At 38.2% G+C, this 19,265-nt stretch overlaps 1 pseudogene; it reads right to left on the bottom strand.

Moving 5' to 3' along the window:
* Positions 1-11,546: 11,546 nt before the first annotated feature.
* On the bottom strand, positions 11,547-12,066 carry LOC109267650 (peptidyl-prolyl cis-trans isomerase A-like; annotated as a pseudogene).
* Positions 12,067-19,265: the final 7,199 nt, after the last annotated feature.

The following is a 19,265-nucleotide window of genomic DNA, read 5'->3' as shown; positions in this document are numbered from 1 at the left end:
AAAAAGGCAACCCACTAAATAGGAGAAGACTTTTGCAAATAATACACCTGATAAAGAGTTAATATCCAAAATACAGAAATAACTCACTCATCTTAATATTTAATTTTTTTAAATTGTTTTAAGTTTATTTTTTTGAGAGAGATAAAGAGTGAGTGGAAGAGGAGCAGAGAGAGAGGGAGAGAGAGACAGAATCCCAAGAAAGCCCCACACTGTCAGCGCAGAGCCAGATACGGGGGCTTAAACTCACAAACCTTGGTATCATGACCTGAGCTGAAACCAAGAGTCTGATGCCCAACCGAATCACCCAGGACCCCCTAAAAAAAAATAAAAATGAACAGAAAACTTTTTCAAAGAAGACATATAGATGACCAAGAGGTACATGAAAAGTGCTCAACATCACTGACCATCATAAAAATGTAAATGAAAACCACCACGAGATACAGCATTGCACCTATCAAACTGGCTGTTGCAAAAAAAAAAAAAAAAAAAAGTGTTGACCAAGATGTACAGAAAAGGGAACCTTTATACACTATTGGTGGGAATATAAATTGGTGCAGCCACTATGGAAAACAATATAGAAGTTCCTCAAAAAAATTAAAGTGGTTTCTGAGTGGCTCAGTCAGTTAAGTGTCTGACACTTAGTTTTGGCTCAGGTCATAATCCCATAGTAGTAGGATGAGCCCCACGTCAGGTGCCATATTGAGCATGGATCCTGTTTAAGATCCTCTCTCTCTCTCTCTCTCTGCCCTTCTCCTCCAAATCTATCTTTCTCTAAAATAAATAAAATGAAAAAAAATAATTGAAAATAGAACCACCACAAGATCCAGAAATTCCACTTCTATTTATCTGAACAAAAACAAAAACAACAATTCAAAGAGATATATGCACCCCTATGTTCAGTGCACCATTATTTACAATAGCAATGACGTGGAAGCAACCCAAGTGCTCATCAATAAATGAGCAGATCAAGTAGAATGTGGTATATACATACATACAAGGGAGCATTACTTAGTCATACAAAGAATGAAATCTTGTGATTTGTGACAGCATGTATGAACTTAGTGGTTATTATGCTAAATGAAATAAGTCACGTAGAGAAAGACAAATATCATACGATTTCTTACATGGAAACTAAAATACAAAATAAAATCAGACTTACAGATACAGGAAACTAACTGTTGGTTACCAGAGAGGGGAAGGGGCTGGGAGGGCAGGCAAAATAGGTGAGGGAGATTGAGAGTCACAAAGTAAAAGAGTCATAGGGATGAAATATACAGCATAGGGAATATAGTCAATAATACTGTAATAACTTTATATGGTGAGAGATGGTAACTAGACTTATGGGGATCATTTCATAATGTAAAAATTTTGAATCGCTATCATGCACACCTCAAACTAATAGAATATTATATGTCAATTATACATCAATAAAAAATAAAATAATTTGGCAATGCCAAGGGAAATAGTGCTACTTGATGGCACAAAAGGCTTTCAAAGCCTTTACACAGGAAGCAGCAAGGTAGTAACCACTGCCAAGGACAATAAATTTATTTTCTAGCAAGATTTTCTTCTGAGCTGTCAAATAACAATGCCATTAATACATTGTTGGTGATTTGTGCAGTAAGGACTATGGAGAGATCTATTCATTTGCTCATTCTAAGTACAAGGGATACATTCTGAGCCATGAATGTTCATCCTCCATCTTGGGAATAAAAAGGAAAGAGTAGTCAAATAACTTGGGATGGCACAAAATATAAGATTCTGAGTTTTCTGTCAAATTGGAAATTTGGTTGACATTTGGAGGTTGGGAAATAGGTGAAAGTTTATTTGGGGAGCTGGGAGGAAAGGAAGATATGTTCATTTTGGGGAAGTGGCAAACCCTTGAGCTATTCCTAGAACTAAATTTGCATTTATGCCCCTATGAACGTTCCAGAATCTAGGTCTGGGTCAAAGTTCCAAAGACACCTAAGTTAGACATATCCATAAGGGGGATGAACTTGGTACCAGGGCTTCTAGAAAAATGAGTGAGACCAAATGCAAAAGTTGCGCATACCACATGACTCCTGCTTGCCTCCTGATGGTAATGCCCCAGAAATCTCAGCATAAACTCTGTAAGGCCCTAACTGAGAGTAATGATGACCTGCAAACAACTATTTGCCCTGGACAGAACCTTAGGGATGAAGAGTGGCCTGAGGACAGGAAGAACTCTGAAGAAAAGCTGCTACCAGAGAAATTATTGCAGATTTCTGGTCGTGTATTATGCACTTCAGCAAGTAAGAGTCCCAGTAGAGTATCCAGCTTTGGGAAAGGACACTCTAAAATGTTTTCATTGACTGGGTTGCACATAGAGTGTTTGGAGACAGGTCCCTGCAGTGCTTACAACGTAACCTTAGCTCTTGTCTGCAGATCCCTTCCAATTGTTCAGACTAGGCCAGGGATAGCATTTTGAACTCTTCAGAACTGCTTGCAGTAGAAAATGGCAAAAGGAAGGCAGCCTAGCCTGGTGGTTGAACAAGTCTTTCCACTCTCTGATCTTACAATTTTTTCAAAGGTAATAAGTGAGAGGAGACAAATGTGAGAAATTGCACACAGACGCTCAATAAAAAAGCAACATGGACAAAAGTTAATGAAAAGATGTTGAAAAGGACTATAAAAATAACAGAACTGGGAAGAAGAAAGTGACAAAGAAGTAAACAGTGAAGGAGGGACAAGTGAAAAAAATTGTACATAGCTAATAAAAACACAGAATGGAGTTATAAAAATGCAGGGCAATACTGGAGATATTTACGAAAAAAAGTAGTGGCATAGAGTAATCCCATATCCTCTGTATCAGTCAAGGTTCTCCCTGAAATAGAACCAATGGAATATATAATATATAACAACATGTACATATATAAATATAGATAGGTACAGATACAATGTGTATATAACCAAATGTGTATGTATATACATGTGTCTGTGTATACACACATATATATGTAGATGTATATGTAAAAACACAACAGTTGACCTTTAAACAACACAGGTTTGAACACAGTAGTACATGGGTCTACTTAAGATTTTCTTAATATTTTATCTAGCTTACTTTAAGAAAATGGAATATAATACATATACAAAATATGTGTTCACAACTGCCTATGTTATTAGCAAAGCTTTCAGTCAATAGTAAGCTATTAGTAGTTAAGTTTTGGGGCAAAGTTATATGTGGATTTTTTACTGTGTTGGCAGTTGGGACCTCCAGGCCCCATGTTGTTCAAATGTCAGGGATGTGGGGTGAGGGAAGGGAATTTGTAATAGAAATTTGCTCATGCAGTTATGGAGTTTGAAAGGCCCACAATCTGCCATCTGCAAGCTAGAAAACTAGGAGAGCCAGTGGTGGAATTTAGTCTGAGTCCAAAGGTCTGAGAAATGGGGAACAGCTGGTATAAGTCCAAGACTCTGAAGGCCTAAGAAGCAGCAGCCCCAATATGCAAGGGCAGGAGAAGATGAATGTCTCAGCTCTTGAAGAGAGAGAGAATTCACCCTTCCTCCACCTTTTCATTCTATTCAGGTCCCCAGTAGATTAGATAAAGCCTACACACATCGGTGAGGACAGATCTCTACTCATTCTACTGAATCCAATACTAACTTCTTCCAGATACACTCACACAGACATATCCAGAAGTAATGTTGTACAGTCTAGACATCTTTAGTCCACTCAAATTGACATATGAAATTAAACATCACATCCTCCTTTCATATATTTGCTTTTAAAATTTATTATACATCTCTTAGGCATTGGAAGGGATAATAACTGATCAAGACTCTATGATGTCCTCAACACAATCCAATTTGAACTACCTCAAGCACAAAAGCACGAGGGATTTATTGTAAGGTTTCAGAAATATCTTATGCAACCCCAAGGGCAGGAATGGAGCCAGACCCACAAGGCTGGAAACTGCCTGGAAAGCTGTTAGGGTCTCATTTCTGCTTTTGATTCTACAAGTACTTTTTATTCTCTCACTCTGCAAGCCGGTTTCTCTACTTCACAGGAACTCTTACTGGAACGTGGCCACCTGTGGTTCCAACTACCTGCAGAGAGTTTACATTCTTGGGAGCAATCTCTTTGTTAGGTGAACATAACACAAAATGGGCAGTGAGCCTCTCCCTCACTTCACCACAGACCTTCATGAAATTTTGTCACTTTGGTGCTCTACAACTTTGGTGTTGCCCACTTTATTCAGTTTCTGAGAGGAAGGAAGGGAGGAAGGAATAATTCAACTTAGTAATGCCACAAGAGTAGAACTAGGACTGAAATTAGAAGAAACAAAGAAGGAAAGAGTCAAGAATAAGTTGACAGATGTAACTGAGATCATTGTAAAGACTCCAAGCTCGTGGTAGCCACTTTTTTTTTTGACCCTAACCTATTAAGAATACCAACATGGAGGCTGTGTGAAAGGGAAAAATACTAGAACTGGACTGATCCTACACCAACAGAGTGAAGCAAAGGGATTTTTTTGATCATCTATCATGTCAATGCAGGCACTTTGCAAACTCTAGGAGATTTGAAGAAAATGAGCAGAGAGGTTGACTAATTAGGGTGTGATCACCAAGCAATAAGGGGTGGAGCTTGTTTACATTAGCATCCAGGTTCACTGAGATTATCAAGTCAATGCTTGCCATGTAAAACCATGCTCAGTCCAATAATGTTTTATTGTTGTATATGATTTAAAGTATAGTTACCTACCTGAAAGAAAATGCTAAGACAGTCTATTATCATTTTTTATGAATTAGTAAATACTACAAATTATCATTTTGTTAGTTAACAATGCATCTAAAATATTTGAGAATATTATCATAAGAAGATAAATCACACACCCATAATCTTAGTTAAATACTTTATTTAGTTACTATAAAAAATGAACTTCACCATCCTGTTTGAATCAATAGGGTCAAAAAATTTTAAATATTTAGACTGCTTTATATATAAATACTGATATAAACTCATGTGCATGTATATAACATCAATAAAATCTTATATAAATATCAACATTACTAATCACCTCACAAAAATGTGCTGGAACTTGTCAACTCATCAGAATCACATTCTTTGGCAATCATGGGATAGGACTATAAATTCACTATATAAAATAACTCACTGCAATTGAAGACATATATTAATGAGTAGAAGAATTGGATTGAGGGTAATATTAAAGGGAAGAGTTATTCAGTTAACAAATGTTTGTTGAATACCTACTAAATACAAAACACTGTTGAATGCTAGAGAGTCAAAGCTAAATAGTCTTTTTTTTAAAGCTAAATAGTCTTATTTCCTTACCTAGAGAAACTTACAATCTAGGATACACATTTCTATGATGTGTATCCACGGTTTCAATAAAGTAAAGTACCTTGTCTCATGGTTCTATGGATTAGCTGGGTTCAGTGGGGTGGTTCTTCCTTGGGATCTCTCATTCAGTGGTAGTTAGAGATCAACTGAGGATACTGTGATCTAAATGCTCACTTGGGCTGGACATCCAAGATGGCACACTCAAATGGCTGATAGCGACTTCACTGGCACACTCAAATGGCTGATAGCAACTTCACTGGGGGATCAGCTGGGGCTGCTAACTAGAGTACCTGCACATGGCTTTTCTATGTTGACTTTGCCTTGGGCTTACATACATAGCATGGCAGCTCTAAGAGGGAGATAGTATAAAAGCAGAGAAGATAAATAAAATGGAGTTAATGGCTATACCAGGACTAGCACAGTGTCACTTCCACTGTATACCATATGTCAGAGCAATCACAGGGCTTATCCAAATACTGTATAAGAAAATAGAGAAATAAACCACCTCTTGGTAAGAAAGTATAAAAATAATATTGTAGAAGATAATGTAGGACTAGAGTTATCTTTAGACATCTTTGGAAAACACCATCTGACACAGATACAAAAGCATTGTTTTGGCAAATGATTTATTTCAAATCATTTTAACTTACTATTAAAACTTTGTATGCAGTAAATTACTATCTATCTAGCAAATGAAATTATCCTATCTATACTTTCCTGAGGGAAAGAAAGAAATGCCTCATTTAGGGAAAGAACCCCCTACAAATAGTAAGATAATACTAGTTTGTGTCTAACATGTGTATCACACACACACACCCCACATAGAACAAAAACAAGTCTTTAATACGCAGGGCAAGATAATAAATCCAAACACAACCTTCACTGATAATGAATCTAAGTGCTTATCTTAGAGTGTTGTATCTTTTCAGCTCTTCATCAATTCAAACTGAAATTAATCTATTGAAATCATCTATATGATTCTGTTACATGTTTTAGAATATATAATCATGTCTTCTTGGCATTTACAACCTATGTCCAAGAGGAGAAAAATGCTCTCTCTCCTTCATGAAGAGTCTTAACAATGGTTAATGTGTCTATTACTGAGTGTTTGGTTTTTGGCTCTTTCCCCCCACCCCCAATGGCTACCAAAAAAAGTTACACAAAATACAGAATTGAGTGAACTGCCTCTTAACCTACATTAATTTTGAAACAGGTTCAAGCATCTCTTCTTGCTCATCAATAGACATGAGATCACTGTAAAAGTCTCAAAATTTTTCCTATAATGCTCTGTATAAAATAGAAATGTGAATCATAAATTTGGTGAAACTTCTATCAACTCTTCATTTTTGAATAGGGTCATTAGATAGGCATGGAAAACCCAAAAATATCCCCCTGCTTAAAAATGTCTTCCTAGGTCTCTACATATTTTAGTCTTCTTATAAAGACAACTTACTTAAGTGGAGACTTAGAAAATCCCAGATGGTAAATATATAGGTTCTTCCATGGCCAGAAGAAAGAAAAGTATATTAAAATATTGCAGTTTTTCTGAGAAGAACCACCTCCTCCCTCACCTTTTGGTACAGCGGAGAGAAGTCTTTCTTTCACTTCATGTTCTCCATGAGCAAAAATTCAGTCCTCTTTCCTAGCTCTCATCCCCAGTGTAAGCCTTGCTGCCATTTATCAGTGAAGACAGTCTTGATAGCTTCCAAGCTCTCTGAATGATGAGGTTAGAAAAAAGTAGAAGGCGGCTGATTCACTGGAGGGCATGTTGAATCGATACCCAGCATGTGTTGGGTATGCAAGTCAATGAATTCTGGGAGTGGGCTCAGGTGGCTCACTGAAGAAGGTTTCTTCCTTAGGCTACCTTTGACCTCAATTTAAGCAATTTATTTATAGTTGGGATAATGTAGTGATTATATGACCTCAAAGTAAATTGAAGAAGCCCATTAACAATGCAATAATCACCCATTATGAAGCCCATTTTTTACAAGAAAGATGCATTTATCTCTTGGATAGAACTTGATAGGGACCAAGACGGTAGAAGCGTGGGGAAAAATTTCAGAAACAAACATAAACGGTTTGTTTTCTGAGGAATAAATACGTCAGGGTTCCAAACACTCCATTTCATTAATCAACTTGGCAGGAGCATCAACAAGCTCAATTGTAAATTATTAAAATGGGAAAATAATACGCCCAAAGAGGTGGGAAGAGTGGTCTAAATTTTGTAACATTTTAAAATACTCTTAATAAATTCTTCACTGACTGTGCAAGTAATATGTTGGGTAACACTTTTTTTGGCCAAAAAAAAAAAATGTCAAGGATTTATTTCTTCATTACAGACTATATATCCCTTATTATCTGGATAATCTTACTTCACTTCTCAAGTGTACTGAACTACATTGATCCACTTATAAAACTAAACTGATTTCAGTTATCCTTGTTCATGATACTAAAAATGAATTCCTTAAGGTCATATTGTGTTATATTGTCCATGCATTTTGTTGTGCCATTCTCAAAAATATCTAGGTTACTAAAAATAATTTTGGTAAAACAATTAAATCACTTAATGAAAATTGGATATAATATGCAAAACATTCAGAGAATAAAGGAACATTCTTTTTACTCTACCCACAAAATATGAAAACGATGAAGAGAGGCAATGACTAACCCCAAACTCTTGCTCCAAGGACAGGCAAGCGATGTTTCAAATGGGTACAGATGGATATCTAGGACATTCAATTTCCAAGCCCTGAGCCTTCAACACCTCTGTCTCCTACGTTAGATGACTCAATGCTACAGTCTGGTTTATCTAGTCCCCACTCACCTGGAGCTCTTGCTTAACTAATCTATTATGTACAATAAGAGGACTTTCCCAGAAACACTTCTACAACCTCCTCCTCATGCAATATTTTACATGAAAGCTCTCCCTTCGACCCCTTACTCAGCATAATACTGTATCCTGTGTAGATTAATATTGCATTTGTCTGAGGATCAGTTATCTGCAAAACTCTGCTATCCAGAACACAACCATGATTAAATAGGAAGACAAGAGGTCAGACAAGAGGTAAGATTCCAAAAAAGGAATCTTACAGAGCATGTACACAAAATTGTGCATTTTACCCACCCTCTGGTCATCGCTCGGGGCTTATTTACTTCTATGTTAGGTACAATTCTTACATCCCAATAAGCCAGCTTCTTATTCACCATCAGAAGGAAAATAACAGATATACAAAGGGAAAAGAGAAGGCTAAGAGAAGTGGCACACACACAATAAAAAAGAAACCGGACAACTACTTTGGATGCAGAAGTGAGAACTTCAAAACATACATCAGAATAAAAGATACATCATTGTGAAGCAGAGTGCAGGAGCAGACAAGCTTGTGCATCTCACCACCCCCTGAGGCCATTGGTGATGTTCACTGTGGTGGAACTGAGTCATCCGAAAGAGGTTAAGTTATATTTTGAATTTACCCAAATAAGGCAAAATGTGTATCACCCATTATATAATGTTTTTCAATAAAATGGCTGAAATTACTCATTAAGTGGATTTTGAGTGTTTATCATGTGCCAGGCTCTGCTCCCAACGCTGCCTTTTGTTTTTAATTTTAGGTAACTGAGTCCTGGAAGATAAGCTGCCTTCCTAAGGACATTCTCCAAGTCAGTCCTAGACTAAGCCAGGCCATAAAGATAGTCTGTAACCAACCCAGCGGTCCACCTTCTGTAGTTTGCTGCAGACCCAGATTGCTCTCAATGGTATATTTATGATGTGACTGAAAAGGATAATGACACATAGGCCAATAAAACCTGTTGCTTCAATAACTGCAAGAAACTTTGGGGAAACGATAGATATTAGGACCCAGGGATGTATTTATCTCTGCTCTTCATATAAGGAACAATACTAGCTCTTGTTTGTAAGTTATGGGCTCTATGAATCATATAACTGATTGCCTTTCTATTTTCTCTTGGAAGCATAAAGCTCAAAGCTAAGACTGTGATTCTGCTTCCTATTAACGTAAAGGATTTCATGGGCATGTTTTTGTGCACTGCATTTTGTCTTCAAACCTTTTGTTTTCCATATGTCTCATCCTCCTCACTTATTTTGACTTTATATCTTTTTTTGTTATGTTGTTTTATTTTTAAAAACTTGTATGGGATTTGCCATGTGCTGGACACTGTTCTAAGCACTTTACAAATATTAACTCAATGATTTCTCATAATTATGCCATGTAGTAGTACCTATTATATCCACTTAGAGGTGATTAAAAACTGAGGTACTGAAAGATTAGTGAAACATCAGTGATTTGATGTTTCAGAGTATACTTCTTCCTGGACTTCTGAGAGATATGTTTCCTTATTTAGAAATCTATAGTATCTATAAGTGCTCTAGTGAATGTCCTCCGTCATTCATCTTATTGCTTTATTAAGCAATTAAGCAATTAAGTCCTGTTAGCTGCCTGAAACTAAGTATTCCACATCTTCAAAAATCCTGAGAACTCGGGAACAGGATTTCCGTGAGTATTTTAAGGATTCTTTTTGAGGATTTTAGTGCAACATGCTATGAATACTTTCTTGAATTATTAAGAATCATGGGACATCTGGATTAATTAGCAGGGCAAATCTGAATGAGTCTTTTACTCCCAAAGTACAGTGCTCTTCTCCTCCTGGGTTGATATTATGCCCTTGACTTTGGCTGTGGACAATTCAGCAGCTGAAGGAAGAATTAACAGTTCAGACAAGACTAATCCCACTACCAAGAACAAAATGGCAAAGAAAATACCTTTTGATCCCTTATTCACTTTAAAATCAGCCCAAAAATGAGAATAAAAGAAAGTCAATTTTAGATGATCCTAAAATAAATCCACATTCCCTAAACCATGTTTAAATCAGAAGTGAATAGGGGAATGGGAATGCATTTACCAGACAAAGAAACACCCAATGCAGGTAAAGGTAGATACCAGTGGAAAACAAGTCAATTTGCCCTGAATCATTTCTGAAAACCTCAGGAAAAGGAGATACCAGGTACCAAGAAAGGTATGGGTGATTCCAGAAGTGAACGCAATAAGAATCCAGGTCTCCCCTAAAAAACTGGTCCAGAGAAACAACCTGTAGATAACTACTCCTGGAGGAGACCAATAAAGAGTGACAAATGAACACACTACTGACCTACAGTGAAGCTTGTCAGTAAGTGGGTCAGTAAGACCCACTACTCACAGGGAGTTTTCAGTGAGCCTCTGAATGTCCATGCTTACACATGAATGGGAAACCTAGGGTCACCAAGAGGTCAAGGGACACCCCTTCCTGAATGAGAAAAAACCCTCACCTCTAACCCACCCAGCCCTGCCATGAGTTTAAAAGGTGTCAGGGAAGGGGGGAGAAGCAGGGGAAAAACAAACTGCAGAGAAGAGATTTTCAGATGTACAAGATTTCACAACCACAACCAAAGAATTGGATCCTATTTTTTTTAAATCTTGAGAACAAATGAGGAATTCTGGAAGACTAAAAATATTATAGCAGAATTAAAGATACCCCTAGGAGACATGGAAAATAAGTCTAGGAAATCTCTAAGAAGGTAGGATGGAAAAACTAAGTAATGAACAAGAGGAGAGAAAAGGTTTGTTTGGTTTGGTTTTGAGTATCAAACCTGGATGTGAACATTGACTCTTGAGAGTTGCAGAGAGATTGAACTAAAAAATCATTTGGAAAAGACAAAGAGGATTGAAGAATGACAAGCAAATGAAACCATGAAACAACTCCTGGTGGGGGAGTGGGGCACTACTTGGTCCACTGAAGAAAAATACTTGAATATACTAACAGAAATACTACATGAATTTAACTAAAAAATTATGTTGTGGTTGTACCATATTGAAAAAAAGAGGTGGACAAACTATGTAAGAGAGCAAAAATTATTATTTGCTATAAACACAGAAAATTCTTAGAATTGATGAATTAAGAGAAAGCAACAAATATATAGAGATACAAAGGTAAATACAGAGGACAAAATCCAACAATTTAAAGTGGTTGCTTTGTTGTTGTTGTTGTTGTTGTTGTTTAGCCTTTATTTCATGATCATAAACTTCACTCTGCAATCCAGCTAAACTTAGAGGGGAGTAAGGAGGACACGGGACCCATAGAACTGTGGCGGGAGCATAGCGACTCTAGATTTCGAGCAGATGGGGGTGGAGGGGAGCACTCCCGAGCTACAGAAGGAATGGTCTGGTAGTTAAGATAAAACACGAGTCAAATTTATTGGATTTGTCCACAGTCAGCATTGGTGATCTTCCTGCTGGTCTTGCCATTCCGGGACCCAAAGGGCTCCACGGCTTCCACGATGTTTGTGCCCTCCTTCACCTTGCCAAACACCACGGGCTTGCCGTCCAAACACTCGGTCTTGGTGGTACAGATGAAAAACTGGGAACCGTTCGTGTTGGGTCCAGCATTTGCCATGGACAGGATGCCAGGACCTGTGTGGTTCAGGATGAAATTCTCATCGTCAAACTTCTCCCCGTAGATGGACTTGCCTCCGGTGCCATTATGGCGTGTGAAGTCACCACCTTGGCACATAAATCCCGAGATGATCCTGTGAAAGCTGGAACTCTGTAACCAAATCCTTTCTCCCCAGTGCTCAGAGCACGGAAGTTCTCTGCTGTTTGGGGGACTTTGTCTTCAAACGAGTCGAAGGAGACGTGGCCTAAAGGCTCGCCGTCCACGGCTATGTCAAAGAACATGGTGGGGTTGACCATGGCTGAGCCGCGCGGGTGATTCCAGGGCGTCAGCATCTGCCTAAAGTGCTTGCTTTTAAAGAGTGGGATTTGGAGGTGAGGGACATGGATACTGTATGGGGTTTTTTAAAGCCTTTTCATACTTAAGTTTTTTAAATTTTATTCTGAGAGAGAGAGAGAATGCATGTAAGCATGGGAGGGGCAGAGAGAGGGGGAGACAGAATCCCAAGCAGGTTCCACGCTGTCAGTGTAGAGCCCAACATGCTGCTCGATCCCATGAAGAACCGTGATATCAAGACCTAAGCCAAAGTCAAGAGTTGGACACTCAACTGACTGAGCCACCCAGATGGTCCCATACTTAAAAATTTTTTAATCTGGGGCATGATTACCATAAAGAATTAAAAATACAATTACAACATCTACATAAACTTTCCAGATCACAAAAATGACTATCCTTTGATAAATAACTATGTTCACTGGAAGCATATGGACAGTATGATGATCTATCATAGGGGATTTCCTGGGTAACAAGATGAAATTTAAGGTAATACTTGCTGGAATATAGGTCTGGCTGCATTTGAAGCTGTTAGTACAAGTCTCTTGTCAACTCACAGGTCTTTAGGTTGTTTGAGTTTTACTTTTCTGAACACAGTATAGAGCTTTTAAACTGTGAAGTAAATGCTTTAGGACAGTGTGTTTCAAAGTGTTTTCCTCAGTCCCTGGATGGTTCCTCATAGTCTACGAAGGATCCTCAGTCTGGCAATTGTAACCTTTTTTTTTTAATGTTACATTTTTTCCCCATTTATTTCATAAATTTGACACTTAAGGTGAATTTTAATTTTTGCTAAGATCTCATTAGATCTTAACAATGTCTAAGCTTTTAGAGTTGTACATGTGCTTTTTGGACTGTACTCATCACAAAATCTTGTATAACATTCAACTATATGAAAATACTGTCTGTTCACAGTGTTTTCAAGTCTACTGAATACTGTCATTTCAATTTGTTAAATATGCATTTTTCATCGTCCAAATTTAAAGAAAATATATCCATAGTATAAAGTAGTTCACTAAAGATTAAAAGGAGTGACGAAAATGGTAATGTACATACTGTGACTCATAATAAAAGCAGAAAAATAAATAGGGTGCAAAACATCAGTATAAATATAGAAAGTGAATCTGCATAAGTGAAAGCAAGAAAATCTAAACATGTAATGCTATTCCACAAGCAACCAATAAAGAAAATTATATACAGTGAAAAATACAAGATAAATGAACTTTATTGGAAAATTGATCCACTGCCTCCAGCCCTAGTGCATTATCTGTTAAAATACTTGTCTACAGTAGCATATAGCCCTAGAGGGTCTTATGCATAGTGACTATTCTTGTAAACTTAATCACATTTTTGTAAAACTATGCAAAATAATGTTATTCAATATACAGTTGCTTAAATTTTTTTTCTGAGAGCAGATGAATGACCAAACTACATACTAGTATTTATACACCTGCTACCCTTTATAGCTGTGAAGATTTAAAAACCAAAAAAGGGGGTGCCTGGGTGGCTCAGTCGGTTAAGCGCTTCGGCTCAGGTCATGATCTCGCAGTCTGTGGGTTCGAGCCCCGCGTCGGGCTCTGTGCTGACAGCTCAGAGCCTGGAGCCTGTTTCAGATTCTATGTCTCCCTCTTCCTCTGACCCTCCCCTGTTCATGCTCTCTCTCTCTCTGTCTCAAAAATAAATAAATGTTAAAAAAATTTAAAAAAATAAAAAAATAAAAAAATAAAAAAAACCCAAAAAAGGTCAACGTCTTGTTATATCAAAAACAATGTCTTGTTTTCTTGTTATATGTTTCAAGAAAAACATCTTCAAACAACATGTCTTACCATGTATCAATAATTTATATAACATCAAAACAATAAAACAATGTGATACTGCCTCAGAATGAGAAAAATAAGCCAGTGAACAGAAAAGAGGTAAGAAGTTGACCTAAGCATACATAGGAACTTGATATATTATGGGGATCTGTTGAAAAGTTTTCCAAGGATGAAAGCACTAGCAGGCACCGTTTTTTTGGCCCTTCCCTTCTACCTAGCTGGCCTGGCTCTCATGGAGCTCTGATACTCTCTCCATCTACTTACTCACTCCAGCATTTCCTGCAGACTCAATGGCCCATGCCACCCACGTGGCCCAGAGCCCCTTCCAAACAGCTCACCACCCTGCCACACCTGACAGGCCCCCATGGCCATCACCAGAGCCCTTTTCAAGGGGCTCACCACCCCCACCACTCCCAACAGGTGGCCTCAGCCAGCACCAGAATTCTTCCTGGGCACCTCTGTCTGAGGGGATCAGCCCAGTACACTAAAACATCTACAAAAGTTGCAGCCAGACCTCACAGCAAGTCTCACTGGAGGCCTATCTTGCCCATCGGTATGCTATCACTGTCACAGCCAAGCCTGTAGCCAGCTATACCAAGAATTGACAGCACACCCAGTGGGCCCATAACAGTCATATCCAGGCCTCTCAGTGAGAGATGCCAGGGGCCAGCCCTGATTACTGGTATGCCAACAGCAGTCACAACAAGACCTCACAGACAGATGCACCGGGGGACAGTCCTGCAAAACAGTGAGTCTGCACCAATCACAACCTAGCCACAAAAGGAAGGTACATGAAGCCCACACAGGGGGTACTTCTAGGGCAGCTGGCTCAGGTTACCAAGGTTACCCATAGGACTCCTTCAGCACAAAGCCACTCCTTTATGATGGGGAGACATAAATGATCTACCTAACACAAAGAAACAGGAAGTTAGGCGAAATGAGGAGACAGAGGGATATGTTCTCAAGAAAAGAGCAAGAAAAACACCTTAGAAAAAGAATTAAAACAAAGCTATCTGTCACATTAAGAATTCAAAGTAATAATCATAAAGATATTCACTGAACTCAGCAAAATAATTAATGAACACAGTGATAACAGTGATAGGAACTACAAAAAAGAACCAATCAGAGGTGAAGAATACAAAAACTGAAATGAAAAATACACTAGAGGCAATCAATAGCAGATCAGATGACACAGAAGAATCAATCAGTGATCTGAAAGATGGGATGATGAAAATCACCCAGCCAAAACAACAAAAAGAAAAAGAAGAGGGGGAAAAAAAGATAGCTTAAGGAAACTCTGGGAGAACATCTAGCATAATAACATTCACATAGTAGCGGTCCCAGAAAACGGGAGAGAAAAAGGCTGAGGAAAACTAGATGAGGCAATATTGGATGAAAACTTCCCTAATTTGGTGAAAAAAACAGATATCCAGGGGCACCTGGCTGGCTCAGTCCATGGAAGAAGCAACTCTTAATCTTGGGGTTGTAAATTCGAACACTATGTTGGGTATAGAGATTACTTAAAAATAAAATCTTAAGGAAAAGAAAAAAGAAAGAGACATCCAAATCCAGAAAGCACTAACAGTCCCAAATAAAACGAACCCAAAGAGACCCACACTAAGACTCATTATAATCAAAGAATCAACAGTTAAAGATAAAGAGAGAATCTTAAAAGCACCAAGAGAAAAACAAGTAGTTATTAATAAGGAAACTTCCAGAAGAATATTAGCTGATTTTTCAGCAGAAAATTCATAGACCAGAAGGAGTGGCATAATATATTAAAAATGCTGAAAAGAGGGCACATGTGTTGCTCAATTAAGCATCCAACTCTTGATTTTGGATCAGGTCATGATTTCATGGTAATGAGACTGAACCTCACATCAGTCTTGGGATTCTCTCTGTCCCTCTCCCTCTGCCCATCCCCTGCTTGTGTGTGCCCTCTCTCTCTCAAAAAATAAAAAGTTTAAAGAGTACTGAAAGGGGAACACCTGGGTGGCTCAGTAGGTTAAGTGTCCAACTTCGGCTCAGGTCATGATCTCATGGTTTGTGAGTTTGAGCCCCGCAAAAGGCTCTGTGCTGACAGCTCGGAGCCTGGAGCCTGCTTCGGATTCTGTGTCCCCCTTCCTCTCTGCCCCGCCCCCGCTGGCACTCTGTTTCTCTCTCCTTCAAAAATAAACATAAAAAAAAAAGTACTGAAAGGAAAAAAATACCACCAAGAATATTCTACGGGACAAAGTCATCACACAAAATTGAAGAAGGGATAAGGAGATTCTCCAACAAACAAAAGCTAAAGATTGTCAACACCAAACCGGTCTTACAAAAAGTGTTCAAGGGACTTCTTAAAATGAAAAAGAAAAGGTCCTAACTAGAAAGAAGAAAATTATGAAGGAAAAAATATCTCACTGGCAAAGATAAACATATAGTAAAAGTAATAGATCAACCACATATATAACTAGTATGGAGACTAAAAGAATAAAATAGTAAAATCATCTAGACCTAAAGTAATTAGTCAAGGGATACGCAAAATAATAAGATGCAAATTATAACATCAAAAACATAAAATATGGTGAGGGAGAGTAAAAATGTACTGTATGTATGTATGTATTTTTATATTTGAGAGAGAGAGAGACCAGGGAAGGGGCAGAGAAAGAGAGAGACACAGAATCCAAAGCAGGCTCCAGTCTCTGAGGTGTCAGCACAGAGCCTGACATGGGGCGTGAACTCACAATCAGTGAGATCATGACCTGAGCCAAAGTCAGATGTTCAACCGACTGAGCTACCCAGGTGCCCCCCAGAAATGTAGTACTTTTACAATGCATGAACTTAAGTGACCATCAAATTAGACTGCTATATACATAAGATGTTATATATGAACCTCATGCTAACCACAAACCAAATACCTTTGATACACAAAAAATAAAGAGGAAGGAATCCAAGAATAACACTAAAGAAACTCACCAAATCACAAGGAAAGAGAACAAAAGAAGGATAAAAGAACAGAGAAGAACTACAAAACCACAAGAAAGCAATCAACAAAATGGCAATAAGTATGTATTTATCAATAATTACTTTATTTTTTTATTTTTTATTTTTTTTTAATTTTTTTGACATTTATTTATTTTTGAGACAGAGAGAGAGAGAGCATGAACAGGGGAGGGTCAGAGAGAGGGAGACACAGAATCTGAAACAGGCTCCAGGCTCTGAGCTGTCAGCACAGAGCCCGATGCGGGGCTCGAACTCACGGACCGCGAGATCATGACCTGAGCCGAAGTCGATGCTTAACCGACGAACCACCCAGGCGCCCCTCAATAATTACTTTAAATGTAAATGGACTAACTGTTCCAATCAAAATACATAGGGTGGCTGAATGGCTAAAAAAACGGACGTGCATACCTGTTGCCTACAAGAGATTCATTTCAGAGTTAACAACACACACAAGGTGAAGTGAAAGTGAAAGGATGGAAAAGTTATCTCATTCAAATATAAACAAAAACATAAGGCAGGATACCAATACTTACATCAGACAAAACAGACTCTTTTTTAAAATTATTTCTTATGTTTTATTTTTTATATTTGAGAGAGAGAGAGAGAGAGCAAGCAGGGGAGGGGCAGAGAGATGGAGACAGAATCCAAAGCAGGCTCCAGGCTCTGAGCTATTAGCACAGAGCCTGATGCGGGGCTTGAACTCTTGAGTGGTGAGATCATGACCTGAACCGAAGTCAGACCCCCAACTGACTGAACCACCCAAGTGGCCCCAAAATAGACTTTAAAATAAAGACTGCAACAAAAGACAGAAAAGAGCATATGTAATAATCTAAGTAGGGGATATACAACTTATGAATATCTATGCACCCAACATAGGGGCTACTAAATGCATATAGCAAGTATTGACAGACATAAACAGAAAAACTGACTGTAAAACAAGAGTAGAAGACTTTAATATCCCACTTACATTAATGGATAGATTATCCAGGCAGAATGTCAATAAGAAAACATTGGTCTTAAATGACATTAGACGAGATGGACTTAATAGATGTATACAGAACATTCATCCAAAAACAGCAGAATTCACATTCTCTCCAGTACACACAGGGCATTCTCCAGGACAGATCACATGTCAGGCCACAAAACAACCCTCAATAAATTTAAAAAAAATAAATTTTCAACCACAAGGGTATGAAACCAGAAATCAGTTACAAGAAGAAAACTGGAAAAACAAACATGTGAGGCTAAAAAGCATTCTACTAAACAACGAATGTGTCAATGAAGAAATCTAAGAGGAAATAAGAAGAAATACCTATTTACAAATGAAAATGGAAACACAGCTTTCCAAAATCTATGGGACTCAGCAAATTAGTTGTAAGGGGCAAGTTTATAGCACTATAGGCCCAAGTAAACAAACAAGAAAAATCTCAAACAATCTTAAACTTGCACCTAAAGGAACTAGAAAAAGAACATAGTAGAAGGAATGAAATAATAAAGATCAGAAAAAATAAATGAAATAGAGACTAAAAACAATAGAAAAGATCAATGAAACTAAAATGGTCCTTTGAAAAGATAAATACAACTGATAAACCTTCAGGCAGACTAATCATGAAAAAAAGAGAAATGATTCAAATAATTAAATCAGAAGTGAAAGAGAAATTTCAACCATACTATAGACATACAAAAGATCATACAAGACTTCTATAAACAATCCTATGCCAACAAATGGGACAGCCTAGAAGAAATGGATAAATTCCTAGAAACATACAACATTTCAACACTGAATTAAGAAGAAATACAAAATCTAAACAGACTAATTACTAGTAATAAATTGAATCAGTAATCAAAAAACTCCCAACAAACAAAAGTCAAGGACCAAACGGATTCAAAGATGAATTCTACCAAACATTTCCTCAAACTATTTTGTTCCAAAGGAACAAAAGAAGAAGGAGAAGGAGAAGGAGAAGGAGAAGAGGAGAAGGAGAAGGAGAAGGAGAAGGAGAAGGAGAAGGAGAAGGAGAAGGAGGAGAAGGAGGAAGAGGAAGAGGAGGAAGAGGAGGAGGAGGAGGAGGAGGAGGAGGAGGAGAAGGAGAAGAAGAAGAGGAGGAGGAAGAAGAAGAAGAAGAGGAGGAGGAAGAAGAAGAGGAGGAGGAAGAAGAAGAAGAGGAGGAGGAAGAAGAAGAGGAGGAGGAGGAAGAAGAAGAGGAGGAGGAGGAGGAGGAGGAGGAGGAGGAGGGGGAGGAGGGGGAGGAGGAGGAGAAGGAAGGGGGGGAGGAAGAAGGAAAGTTTCCAAACACATTCTATGAAACCAGCGTTACCTTGATACCCAAACCAGAAAAAGATACCACAAAATAGAAAATTACAAG

This window comes from Panthera pardus, unplaced genomic scaffold (genome assembly GCF_024362965.1).
Source record: "Panthera pardus isolate Hobbes unplaced genomic scaffold, ASM2436296v1 HiC_scaffold_2, whole genome shotgun sequence".
Classification (NCBI taxonomy): domain Eukaryota; kingdom Metazoa; phylum Chordata; class Mammalia; order Carnivora; family Felidae; genus Panthera; species Panthera pardus.
This window is presented reverse-complemented; position numbering and strand designations above follow the sequence as displayed.